Source organism: Xiphophorus hellerii, chromosome 4 (genome assembly GCF_003331165.1).
Source record: "Xiphophorus hellerii strain 12219 chromosome 4, Xiphophorus_hellerii-4.1, whole genome shotgun sequence".
NCBI classification, from domain to species: Eukaryota; Metazoa; Chordata; class Actinopteri; order Cyprinodontiformes; family Poeciliidae; genus Xiphophorus; species Xiphophorus hellerii.
Window position 1 is genome coordinate 27307797 of NC_045675.1, and position 12369 is coordinate 27320165.

Genomic DNA, 12369 nt, shown 5'->3' on the forward strand with positions numbered 1-12369 from the left:
TAAAATCAGTATCTAGAAAGACTTGCGTTGAAATATCTTGAAAATCCTTAAGGCTTAAACAAAATAATGTATTTTAATACAATTAATTAGGAATTTCATCTTTAAAATCCTACTTAGAATTATAAAATTGTTGTAATATAGTTGAACTAGTGTTGTAAACAAAAGTTGTATAGCTTCAGCTGTAAATAGTAATCATAAATTAATTGACTCTGGAAGCTTGACGAGCTGATATTAGTGAGTTCACTAATCATATAATTGATTGTTTTTTTTTATTGACCTAATAAACCATCTAATAACCGGCTGACTCACTCTTATTCCAAGACAGTCAAATCTCAAAAAGAGCAGAAGATGGTTGCCTTGGAGATTTGAAACCACTTCTAGTGGTTTCAGGAAGTTGTTTTAAGTTGTTTTCTGTACCTAGAATAATTCCCGAACAGCTGACTTTCCTTTTATGACGGGGGGGGGGTAGAAGGGGGCAAAAGGTCAGTGCTTTCTTCAACCATCACACTCAGCTGATTGACAAACTGACTGAAGGGAAAAACACAAATGTGAGCTACTAGCTCTGAAAACTCATCCACACAAGTTGAAATCCCAGCAGTGGTATAATGGGAAGGGGAAAAAAAGAAAGTCTGGCCCACAGCTAGATCCAATAAACTAATCAATATTTGTTTTCTGTGAACAGCTAAACATTTAGACAGCAGTAGATTAAAACTGTCGCTGATATTCTGTTATTGCACAGGCATTTAAACTTTCACGTTGAAACCAAAGAGTCTCCGTCTCCCTGCAGCATTTATCACAGCCCTGCTTGCTTTAGTTATCAAAACTGCAGCTTGGAAATATCGATTCATTCACATGGTGGGCGCTGAGATTTGATTTCTGACCGCGAGCTTTTAAAAGTGGTCAGTTATTTAATTCTTACGTTTCACTAGTGATGTAGAAAGTGAGAAAAAGAAGCACCTTTGAGACAAAACACAAATTTGCTCTTGATTTGAGACAATGTAGTTTTTTATTTTTTTTTTCCAAGAGAAGTGTTATCATGCATGATACAATTTTAAAAATATGGAAGCGCAAATGCATGGTAATAATTGCTGTTGATGGATCAATTTAGCATATTTACAGGGCAATGGTACAGATGGTAGCATTTATACAGATGCCACCATCTGTTTCATTGTGCACTTTCATTCAAATCAGAAATGACCTATTATATTATTATACGACCCGAATCCAACATCCTGCTGGAGTTTTTAAAGTTATGAAACTTGAAGGCATTTTAGCAGCAATGTTGGATAATTTGCAGCATCATTCTTGAGTCACGAGGTCAAGTCAAAGTAAGCAGAATCAGTTTAAAGGAGGTGAGCACTACAAAAACAGAACACTAACTTATTTCTAGTTTTCTGATGAATTTTCACTTTTCTGACGGCATATTAGAGCAATACCGTTTAATTTCTTTTTGCTTCATTTCAGTATACACGCGCCATTCGGAACAGGAGCACAATGAATGCGACACACATACTTTAAAGAAGTAAACAAATTTTATTTCTCTTAACTTTAGGAAGCAGTACAATAGGAGCTGAACTGATTTAGACTGATGTCTGTATGAGATGAGAGGCTTAACCCTTGTAGAGAAACGTGGTGTAAAATTTTAAAAAGTCTGACGGAGTGATTTTTACCCAACAGTGCTTGGCAATGTTTTTTTTAAAATTATTTTTGCAATGAAAACTGTCAGTGTTTCATTGGCGTATTGGCATGATGAAATGATGGAGGTGAAATAGTTTTCTATACGTAGAATTATACACTGGTCACAGCAAGCTGTGCATATCTCTCCAAGCCAGGAACTCCTTTCTACAGGAAGTGTAGACTGATCTCTATGGTCCCTCAGAAGATTAGCCACTAGTCCTGAACATGGCATGCTTTTTGTTTTTAGGGATGGGAGGTTGGGAAGAGGAGAGAGGAATGTTTGAGGGTGACGGATTTCAAATGTTACAGATAAATCTAGTCATTTGCAACAAACAAGATTTGTTGCAACTATTTCGACAGGGATCCACCGCTGAAGTTTTATGAATGGTCAAAACATTTGGGGAACTCACGGGCAATTTTAGCTGCAGATCATGTTGCCCGTGTCTTCAGATATTGATTACAAAGCCGGCATACGCTCCTCAATTTAACTTGTGGGTATGTACGGGAGACCCTTCCTGATTTTAGCACAGTCTATTTTGGGAACAGTAGTCCAAAATTGGACCAAAGCCAATTCTTAAGGTGTCAAACTGTTCCTCCCATCACCTAAATATGCTTAATGACAGTTTATGGGTGATGGGTTTTTTTTTTGTTTTTTTTTTTTTGTACGAATCCAATTGCCCAGGTCCCTCTTGAAAATGAGATCTAGATCTCAACGGGGTTTACCTGGTTAAATAAAGGAAACAAAAAAAAAAAAAATTTGTTCCATTTTGTACATTACCCGACTCTGGAGCAGCTGAAGATATTCTTCCAACTGGGCTGTAAATCTCTGCAGCTCATCAAGACTTACTGTGAGCCTCTTAGCTGTTTCTCTGCGTGATGCGCCCCTTGCTGGCCCTTTCGGTTTAGGTGCACGGCCTTGTCTTGGCAGGTTTGCGGCGCCTGTGTCATACTCTTCGTTTTCGGATGACGGATTAAGCAGTCCTCCATGGGAGGTTGGCGGCTCAGGATACTGAGCACCGAAGCTCTCTCCGACTTTTATCCCTGTACTGAACAAACCTCTCAGGCATTCACAGAACAGCTGTATTGAGGCTGAATTTTAAATGACACACACCGACTCTGCTTTCTCATTAGTTGACAGTAGATAAACAAATAATAAAATACTTTTTTTTTGCCCATTTTTCTTCTGTGTTGCTTTTGTATTTCTGTCTTCTCATGCTTCAGTACTTGTTTTTTGCTCCACCCTGATCTGTTTTGGATCACCTGTGTTTTTTGTGTTGTTGTTGTTGTTTTTGTTGTGCTCTGCTGCCGTTTGTTGCAACAGCTCAGTTTTCCCAGCAGACACAATATGTGAAGAAAACTGGCAGAATGACCATGTCTCACATCCTCTCCTCCTTTCACTGCACCATTACCTCATGTCACGCTTGCTGCTGTTGCGTCAGCGTTACAACATCTGTCGGCGTCGGTCCGCGTTGGTCTCTACACCGTGCATGTGAACACCTTTGGCTTCAAATCAGCAAATACTCCTGGAGCAGACGCACATGAATGTGGAGTCAGATTTACATGCCTGGTCTTTTAAATCCTGCTGCAGAGGACGGGTGATTGTGTTGAACCTCATTTCAGGAAATCTTCATAGCTTTTTCCCTATTGTTTGATTTATTCTGGAATATAATGACATCATAACATGAAAAGTGGCAAGTTTTATTAATGAAAAGAGTTTTGTAATGTCCCCCTCTTGTTTAATCACACCTTTATTTCCTCTTCGAGGGCTGATACAGAGTCATACTCGCCTTTCATTTAATTATGAATTATTTTTAACATACTTGCGGTAAATCGCTGTTCGCATTTTAATGACTTAATGAGACCTAATTACTAGAAATGGAACAGAGGATACAAGGAGCCGTCAGGGGTGTTCTGTCTGTGTTGAAACACATTACCAGCTACATAGAAGCTTTAATATGCTTCTCATGTGCAAGTCTTTAGTTTGACTGATTTTTGCATTTGCTCTTTGGGTGTGTTGATGCATCTGTACAGCAGCTTTTTTTTCTTCTTCTTCAGTGTAGATATGTGTGGATGTGTCAGCTGCCTCACTCAGCACAACCTCTTCATCAGGAGGTGATGGTGGGGAGTCAGGCCTCATTTAATCAAGGGAAGAATTCCATTTCCCATAAACTTAATTAGTCGGTCGGCAGAGATGGGGAAGCTGGAAGTAACCTGCTCCGTGTGTATGTGAAAGTCGACCAATTTAAAGATGAACTATAAAAGTGATTTTTCAGATTAGATTGTCGTCGGAACAAAGACATGACATCATGCAACGCAGAATTTTCTACGCTGATTGACAAAACGCAATGGTTAACTTCGACGATGCTTCCCTGAGCTCATACCGCTTTCATGCTATTGCATATCTGCCTTTCATTTCCATACAAAAAGACAGTAGAATAGGTAGATTAGGCTTTGGCACAATTTTAGAATAATCAATTCAATCACCAGATTAGCCAGATGGTCAAATAATTATTTGGAAACATTATTGGAGAATCTACCAGACGCAATTTATGCCACACAAGCGGCACACCGCTGCATGATATGGTGTCCGGACGCTGTGTCTGAACTGATGAGGGTTCACTCGGGATGCAGAAGGCTTGAAACTGAAGGTGAAATGGATAACTTGGCCTGCTTAGTAAATAGTTCAGTAAAAAAGAAAATATGACTTACCTGAAAGAACTCATAGAGGTTTAAAGCTTCACTTCCAACGTATCAATTGATCTGTAAATATAGAAATAAATTAAGAGTATGACTGCATAAGAAGCACGCTGCATTCTCGCACTAAAAAACTGCAACAAATTCCACACCACTAATTAAAACATAAATGCGCTATTCAGAATGAGAGAGCATAGAAGTGCTCTACATGCTTCATAGACGTAACAAGACGTGTTATACCACATCATTTCCAAACATTTAAATCTGAGTAACATGCAGTTTTCAGCAGGTGTGCAAGCAATAAATATTTGACAAAAGCAAAACCTGATGCTCCCTCACCTATTGTAGAAAGATGTCATATCATTGTGAGCTGGTTGAAAATAAAACAGTTTTTCTTGGAGTGGTGGTAGCATACAGCCAGCTAGACATTAACCTTCTGTTTTAGCTGACTTCAGCGGTGTAAACCAATTCAATACAAAACCGTTCAGAACAGAAGGATACGGCAGACATTAATAGTTTACAGTTGTTCAGCTTATGTTGTTTATTTGGACATTTGTGTGCCTGTGTGGGGTTATGTTGGTGAGCCTGCCAGTTGTTCCAAACACAGCAGAGCAACGGGTTTAGATTTTTGTGCACAATTGGCTTGTGTCCTTGGAAGAATTGTACGGTCACGTCAACTCCCGTTTTAATGCGAAGGTGCATCCAAACAAGTTGTTTCATAAAACAAGGAATTGTAATTGATAGAAGGAACATTCTTCAGGATGATTTTCCGATTGAGAAAGGCAAAGAAGTCGAGCAATCTTTAATTCTTCAAAATCTTTAATTGCGACAGGAATCTCTAGTCCTGAGTTTGAGTGGTTGCACAGTGTGACTGCCAATTTAGAACCAAAGACAAGCTATAACAAACTTTAAGCAGCATTAGATGTTTCCTGGAAAAATGATGCAATGAGATTCTTGTTCAAATTTGCCAAGGCTTGAGCACTTGCTTTGTTTTCTCCTTCCTTTGCATCCCAGGTACACATTTCTGCTAACCTTCCCTTAGGAGGGAATGAGTGTTAACAACCCAGAGCTTTTACTGATGCAAAAATGTCTTCAGCAGTAATGGCTACTAACCATCAGACTACTCCACACACTGTAAAAAGCCTTAAGGTTTGTCAGGGAATCTTGCTGCTTGACAAAATAATATTTCTTTTTGTCAAGCAATTCAGGCCAGGATGTTAAAAGTGATTTCAGAGCAAAGTGAGGCAAGTCACTGTATAATGCTATCAAATGTCAGTGCAAAGGCAAAGTAAAACATTAAAATTAAAATTTATAAGGGAAAAAAAAAAACCTTGGCTGTGACATAAAAAAGCAGTGAAAGAGAAACGATGACCTTCCAATGATTGCAAAATGAGGACTGGGGAAAAATAGTGGTTTTGTGTTAGAAGAGCTCTTTTGAGAAAAGCTGAACTTTCTTTTTGCACTCCAGAGTCAAGGGGAAAAGACTTCTGAGATTAAATGTTCTTGTTGTATTCAGTTTATCTGATTTATACAAATCAACATAAGGCCAACTTCACAAAAAGCCAGCACACATTTTTCAAGATTTTCATAATTTTTACTTTTTTTTTGCTGTTGTATCCTTTTCTAAGAAATGATAAATGTACTTTTGTTCACTTTACTGTTTGGTTAGCATGAGAACTACATCCTGTGGTCTCATGCATTTTACAAAGTGCATGTTATGCATAATGCATGGCAAAGGATGCTGACTTTCAAGTTATCAATTGTCCTCAGAACAGTGATTAGTCTATTTAAAGCCATGCAGTACAGTTGCTAAAATACATAAGCAATCCAGCAGCAAACTCAAAACATCAATCAGCATTTGACAACAATTTATGCTGACTGTATTTAGATGATTAGCATTTTAATGTACTATATTATCACATAATGGGATGTACTTTCACTTGTCTGCCCTTTCTGAAGAGAGTAAACTAATTATCAAATGTTCTGCAGAAAAAGGTTTATGAACTTGATATACCGGGAAAAAGGAACACAAAGATTTCCAAGGATTTGGAAATGACTGTATATGCTGCGTTCACACTCTACTTGAGAAGTGGAAAATTTGGGATTATGTTGAAACCAAGCCAATGCGAGCTATACCAAAAAAATAATTCAGCCAATTGTTTCTGATTCAAAGAAAAGCGCCCAAATAGCTTCAGCTAGCGCATATTGAACTCCGAAAAAAAAAAAGTACTGCGGTAGTTTCAAGATGCACAATAAAGAAAAACTTGAAGGAAAAGTGACTACATGGTAAAGTCACCAGAAGATTGTGGTTACTAGAGTAACGCCTGCTTTCGGTATGCCACACAACACAAACACGAGCCTCAAAACATGAAGTGACCAAAATGTAACTTGATGGCCGCAACCACTGACACGTTTGTAGAGGAGTCCCTGGGGATTAAAATGTACGACTCTGTGAATACGACTCACACAACTGTGTACGACTCAAATAAATTAATTATTCTTTAAATAATCAAAAAGCAACATTTAAATTGAGGATACTTGGAAGGAAACCCAGTCACATCATTTGTAGCACAAGCTCTCTGCTGATCGGGACGATAAGGGAGTTGAAATCAATTTCCGAAGCGTTCTGTGTGGGAACCGCTGCAAAGAGAGAGGTGTCTTGAGGTCACCGAGTCGCCATAACAACCATTAGCCACTGTCTACATGCCAGCCAGCTGCCTACGAAGCATGCCAGAAAGAAGTCGTTTCTGTCTTCCCGTCTAAAGCGTAAACATTTGGAGTTTGCCTAACTTCACCGGAGCTTTAAACTTTGGTCAGATGAAACAGACTGAAGTTTTCGGGCTGGGCTTACTGGAAACGGAGAACAAATATGTAGAAAAGCAGTGTTAAGTTTTCATGAGGGTTTGTGATGCTGATGCAGTGAACCCATTCCTCTTCAAAAGACCTTGAGAACCTTATAGGAGAGTGTAGCGTTATGTAAGTGGATCTTTTATGATTCTACACATAGGGCCAAATCAAAAGACAAAACAATAGCTTTCTATCATGGCCGTCACAGGATCCAGGACTAAAAAATAGGAAATCTGTATGTGAAATGGAGAAAAAAATAATAATCTAGAGAGAAACACAGAACAGGTTCCTAGATCCCTGTTCTATGTTTGCTCAATCGTGACAAATTATCGTCATACTGGAAAAATGATTGTTGTAGAAAAAGTCTGTAATTATGGAAGTTGTGATTTTGTCAGAAATAATTATTTCTTAATATGTGATTTTTTTACCCAGTTTGTACCCATTTTAGAAATTGGTCTTTCATTTTATCCCACTGCAGTGAAAGACTGATTTATTTATGCTTTTTTTTACAGATCTTTACCAGCGGTGCCAATAAACTCTTGCTGTGCCAATCTCAGTTTTAAAGATCCTCCTCCAAGAACGGTCTCCGCTCTATTTCAGAACGGCCCGTTTTATAAATGTTCTGTTAAATCCATCCGTGCTGCCAACTTTGCAGAGACGAGTAAAATGTTTCAAAGTATGATGTTTTGCCCAAATTTATCACATAGTAAAAGAAGCTGGACAAGTGAGGAAAAATGCTTTCTTTTTCACATACTCTGAGAGATCCTTGTAGAAAGTCATACGAAATAAAGCTAAACTGTCTTAGACCTTTCATGGTACATCCTAGTTAACTGATCTTTTTTTCCTCTCCTCCTGTCTTCCACAGAAAAGCCTGTTTCAGTGGAACTGAGCTGTGGTGCTGGGCCCAGCCATGTGGTTCTGGAGCTAGGTTTGCCACTTTTGCTGGACTGCAACCTGGGGTCCAGCGACACTCCTTTCAATGTCACCTGGTTCAAGGATGGCCAGATCCTGCCACAGGCGCCGGGAGATCGCCTGCAGTATTTGACCAACGGATCCCTCTTGTTGTCGCCCACCTCCGCAGACAGCCAGCCTCCCCAGAACGTAGAGGGCAGCTACAGCTGTGTGAGTGCCAGCGCCATCGGAGTCCTGACCAGCCGGACTGTCAACGTGCTGCTTGCAAGTAGGCGTCGCACAATTCACAGGACACTCTGCTGTCATTTTGAAGATTGTAATTGAGCTCATGTAAGGCTGAGGCTCAGTCCCGTCTGCAGATGAGCATTACATGATGTCTGTCTGCCTGTGTTTGTTGGCTCTATTCAGACTCCAGTGATCCTTTTCAACTGTGTTTGTCTTTCTTTTCTTTTTTTTTCTGGGTGGAACGGGATGCACACACTTGAATTGATTGATGTAGCTAGCTATCAACAAGCTTCTGATTGATTTCCAGCTGGATATTTGACTCTTTTTCCTCATAAAAAATAGCAGAGATCATTCAAATTGACCAGTTTTCTGACCTGGACTCTGTCTTAAAACTTAGTGCAAGAAAGGCAGAGTTGTGTTTGGTTGATTTTAGGCCTCTTTATCCATTCGAAAACAGTTTCGATGTGGGTTTGTCCTTTTTGAATGCCAAACTACTATGTATCATTTCACCAAGAACAATTAAAAGTGGCACAAACCATTGAAAGTCCCAAAGTCACAATGGCTTTCATGCTGATAATTGTTCTACAAAGTCTTAACCCAAACTTTATATGAATGCCTTTTGTTTTAAATTACTTTATTTTGAAACCAGAGCCTTATTAGGAGTCAAAGTCAAAGGTTGCCAACAATACACCAAAATTCAGATTAATGTATTTTGGCTTGTAACTTCTAAATCCAATAAATCACACCATGGGGGCGACTGTGGCTCTGTGGGAAGAACAGTCATCTTGTGATTGGAAGGTTGTAGGTTCGACTCCAGCTTCCACATGTTGATGCGTGCAACTTGGGCACTTAACTCCAAGTTGCCTACTAATCTGCATATCAGTGTATAAATGTGTGTGCGCTTGTGAGTGTGACTCCACTGTAAAGTTCTTTGAGTGTTCAAAATTGTTGGAAAAGCGCTATATAAGTTCAGCCCATTTATATTTATATGGAAGCAGTGGAGCAATATGCATAAAGTAGACCAATCCACACTCACTTCTGAATGACTGGTCTCTGATATGTAGGTGAATTCTGTCTGTCTCCATGTAAAAGTCATTCTGTACAATTCCTGTTTGATAAATTAGTGCTTTATCAAATCCTAAAACTAAAATGTCACACACTACATCCTACTCTGCTCATAAGGCTCATGAGGTTGGTAGCTGGTGAGGCACTGACTTAATCATAATCATATTTACATTATAGACCCCCTGCATGTTATTGTTTCATAAGGAAATTTTGCGCATGCGGACAATGCTGGAGGGCAAAAAGACTGTCCCTTTACATGCCATTCATAGCCGCGCTGCCGCCGTAGAATAACTCCATTAACTCAATCAAAAACACTGTACATTATATACATAAGCTAAAATATGGAAAATCAGTTCATATGTTAAATGTTTTTAACCTTTTATCGGAGATGTACAGACTGGAGGAGCATGCTCCCGTAGAGTGGCAGCCAGTGCAGTTAGTGAGAGGTTGATCAATCCCAGGTGAGACTCAACTCGCTGCTGCCTCACCGGCTTCGCTTCCGAGCGTTTGAATGGGAAAATGCGAAACTTAAGCGATTTTGAAGAAAAATAATCAGAATTGATTAAGCTAAATGAAAACTAGGTACTTTATAGCAGTGGTCCCCAACCACCGGGCCGGTCCGCGGACCAAATGGTACCGGGCCGCGCAAGAAATAATGAACTACTTCCGGATCTTTTATTATGAAAATCCTAAACCGGATTTTACCGGTTACGTGTTGCGCGTCAAAATTGAGCCAACTTGCAGCAGAATGAGTAACAAAACAACATCGGAGTACAGTGAACCCTCGCTATTTCGCGGTTCACCTTTCGCGGTGTCGCTGCTTCACGGATTTGCATCGTGCTTTGTGTTCTGCATTCTGATTGGCTAAACAGTTTCTCCGCTTCTCCTCTACCTGTGTGTCAACAACGTTGCGGTTTAATATGTACACATACGTAAAACAGCTTGCCAAATTTAACATAATCGATGGTGGCATGTCGGTTTATAAGAATTTTTTTGCCCAGAAGAAAAAAGAGCGACAACAACAACCGATAACTATGTTCTTCTCTCGAAAAAACACACCTGCACCGCAGGCTTTAGAAGAAAAAACCGCTACAGAGCGGAGTCAGGATGCAGCGGCTCAGTCAGAAGAGCAGTGAAATACACGGGAGTCACTATTTGTCCCACTGTACTTTTTTTTTTTTTTTTCATAATCATTTTTTATTTTCTCCCGTTCTAATCCAATAACTCAGGTTGCGGTGGGGCGGCGCTGATCTCCGCAATTCGGGCACGGGAATCTGCTTTCAGTTCATTAAAATTATTATTAAAATTATTATTTTACAGTACAGTAGTTATTTGTAAAAAAAAAAAAAAAGTGTATACAGTACTTTTTATTTGTTAAACAAATGTTTGGGCCTGTAAAAAGGTTTTGTTCTTTGGTTTCAATGTATTATGGAATATTTCATTGTGTAATGTAAAAAAATAAAGGTTCCTACTTCGCGGATTTCGCCCCTGCGAAAAACGAGGGGGTCCCCCCCCCGGTCCGCACGTCACTGCATAATATTTAGGCTTGCTAATTGCGGGGTCAAGGGATTGAGCTCTGAGTGACGGTGGAAAAGTGGCTGATCGTTGGTCACAATTAATTCTTCACACACTCCTCATCAGTAAAAGCTGAGGTCCACTTGAGAGAAACTGTTCAATTTGAGAGACATTTTCAGGAAAGAATGATAAAGAAACTAAATACAACATAACTTGCTTGACAGATTTTGACAACTGGTTCAACGTGTTTGTTAGCAGTGGTGACTAAATGAGGACGTTTAGTGTCATGTGAGCCTCAGATCTGGCACATTATATATAGTATGTCATTAGATCAGTGATTCCCAAAGATTTTCTGCCCCCCCCCCCCCCCCCCCCCCCCCCCCCCCCCCCCCCCCTCCCCATGGATTACTATAAAATCCCCCCCAAAAAAGAAAAAAAAAATCAACTGGGCACACACATTGTTCAACCAGACATAAACCTGTACACATATTTTATTTTCAAACTCCACTAAAGTTTATTTCAGACTTCAGGTTGCAGCAAAACTACAAACTATCTTTACAGTGAAACACTTTTGTGTAACTGTTGTTTTTTTTTCATTCATCCATATCGCTTCCTGCGCCACCCCTGCAATGACACTGCGCCACCCCTGGGGGGCGCACCCCACACTTTGGGAACCACTGCATTAGGCAGTTCTAATTGTGATCTTAGACTGTAAGTTAGAAGTACAAGCATCTGGCATTTTGGTATGATTAACAGTTGCAATGCAGCTGTTTAGAGGAGGGCATTATGGAAGTTCTTGCGCACAATGAGTCAGATTGGAAACAATTTTGTTACTATCAACTTGTAGAAAACAAAGTGGGAGAATCTCGTACGTTTAAGTGGAAAATTCACACAACCTTTGGTTCCAGCTTTACCAGTCATTTTGTAAAGGTTTATGTGGCACAAGTAGCGTGTATTCATTAGTAGCTAGACATGGTGCTCCTTCTCTACGCAACTTCATTTGTGTCACAGTCTTGCTCAGTGGTACAGTTTTTGATTCAGTGTTTCAGTTTATAAAAAAATCTGACATTTAGGTATTTGATCTGCTCATCACCTGGCATTTTGAAAGGATTCTGGCTTCTTGATGACTGGCCTTTTGATCTGTGCATCAATAATAACTTGTCCTCTGCAGTCGGACACTTGTTCTCCCTAGCGTGTAGAGAAAAAGTCGTTTTCTTTGTGCCTTCTTCTTCTGCTCTTTCAAGGACGACCGTGTTTCTCGACCCCACAGGTTCGCACAAAGCCATGCCACTTTTCAATTAGCCGGAAGTTCGTGATATGAAGCTGCAGGGGGACAGATGGAAGTTTTTGTCTGACCGAAGAACTGACTTTCCCTCAGACTCCCGAGTTCTGCTCTTTATTCAGTCATTAGCTTTGTGTAAGACGAGACACCAT

At 39.8% G+C, this 12369-nt stretch overlaps 1 pseudogene; it reads left to right on the forward strand.

Moving 5' to 3' along the window:
* Nucleotides 1-12369, forward strand: part of LOC116719284 (immunoglobulin superfamily DCC subclass member 4-like) — a 54312-nt pseudogene that overhangs the window by 16540 nt on the left and 25403 nt on the right.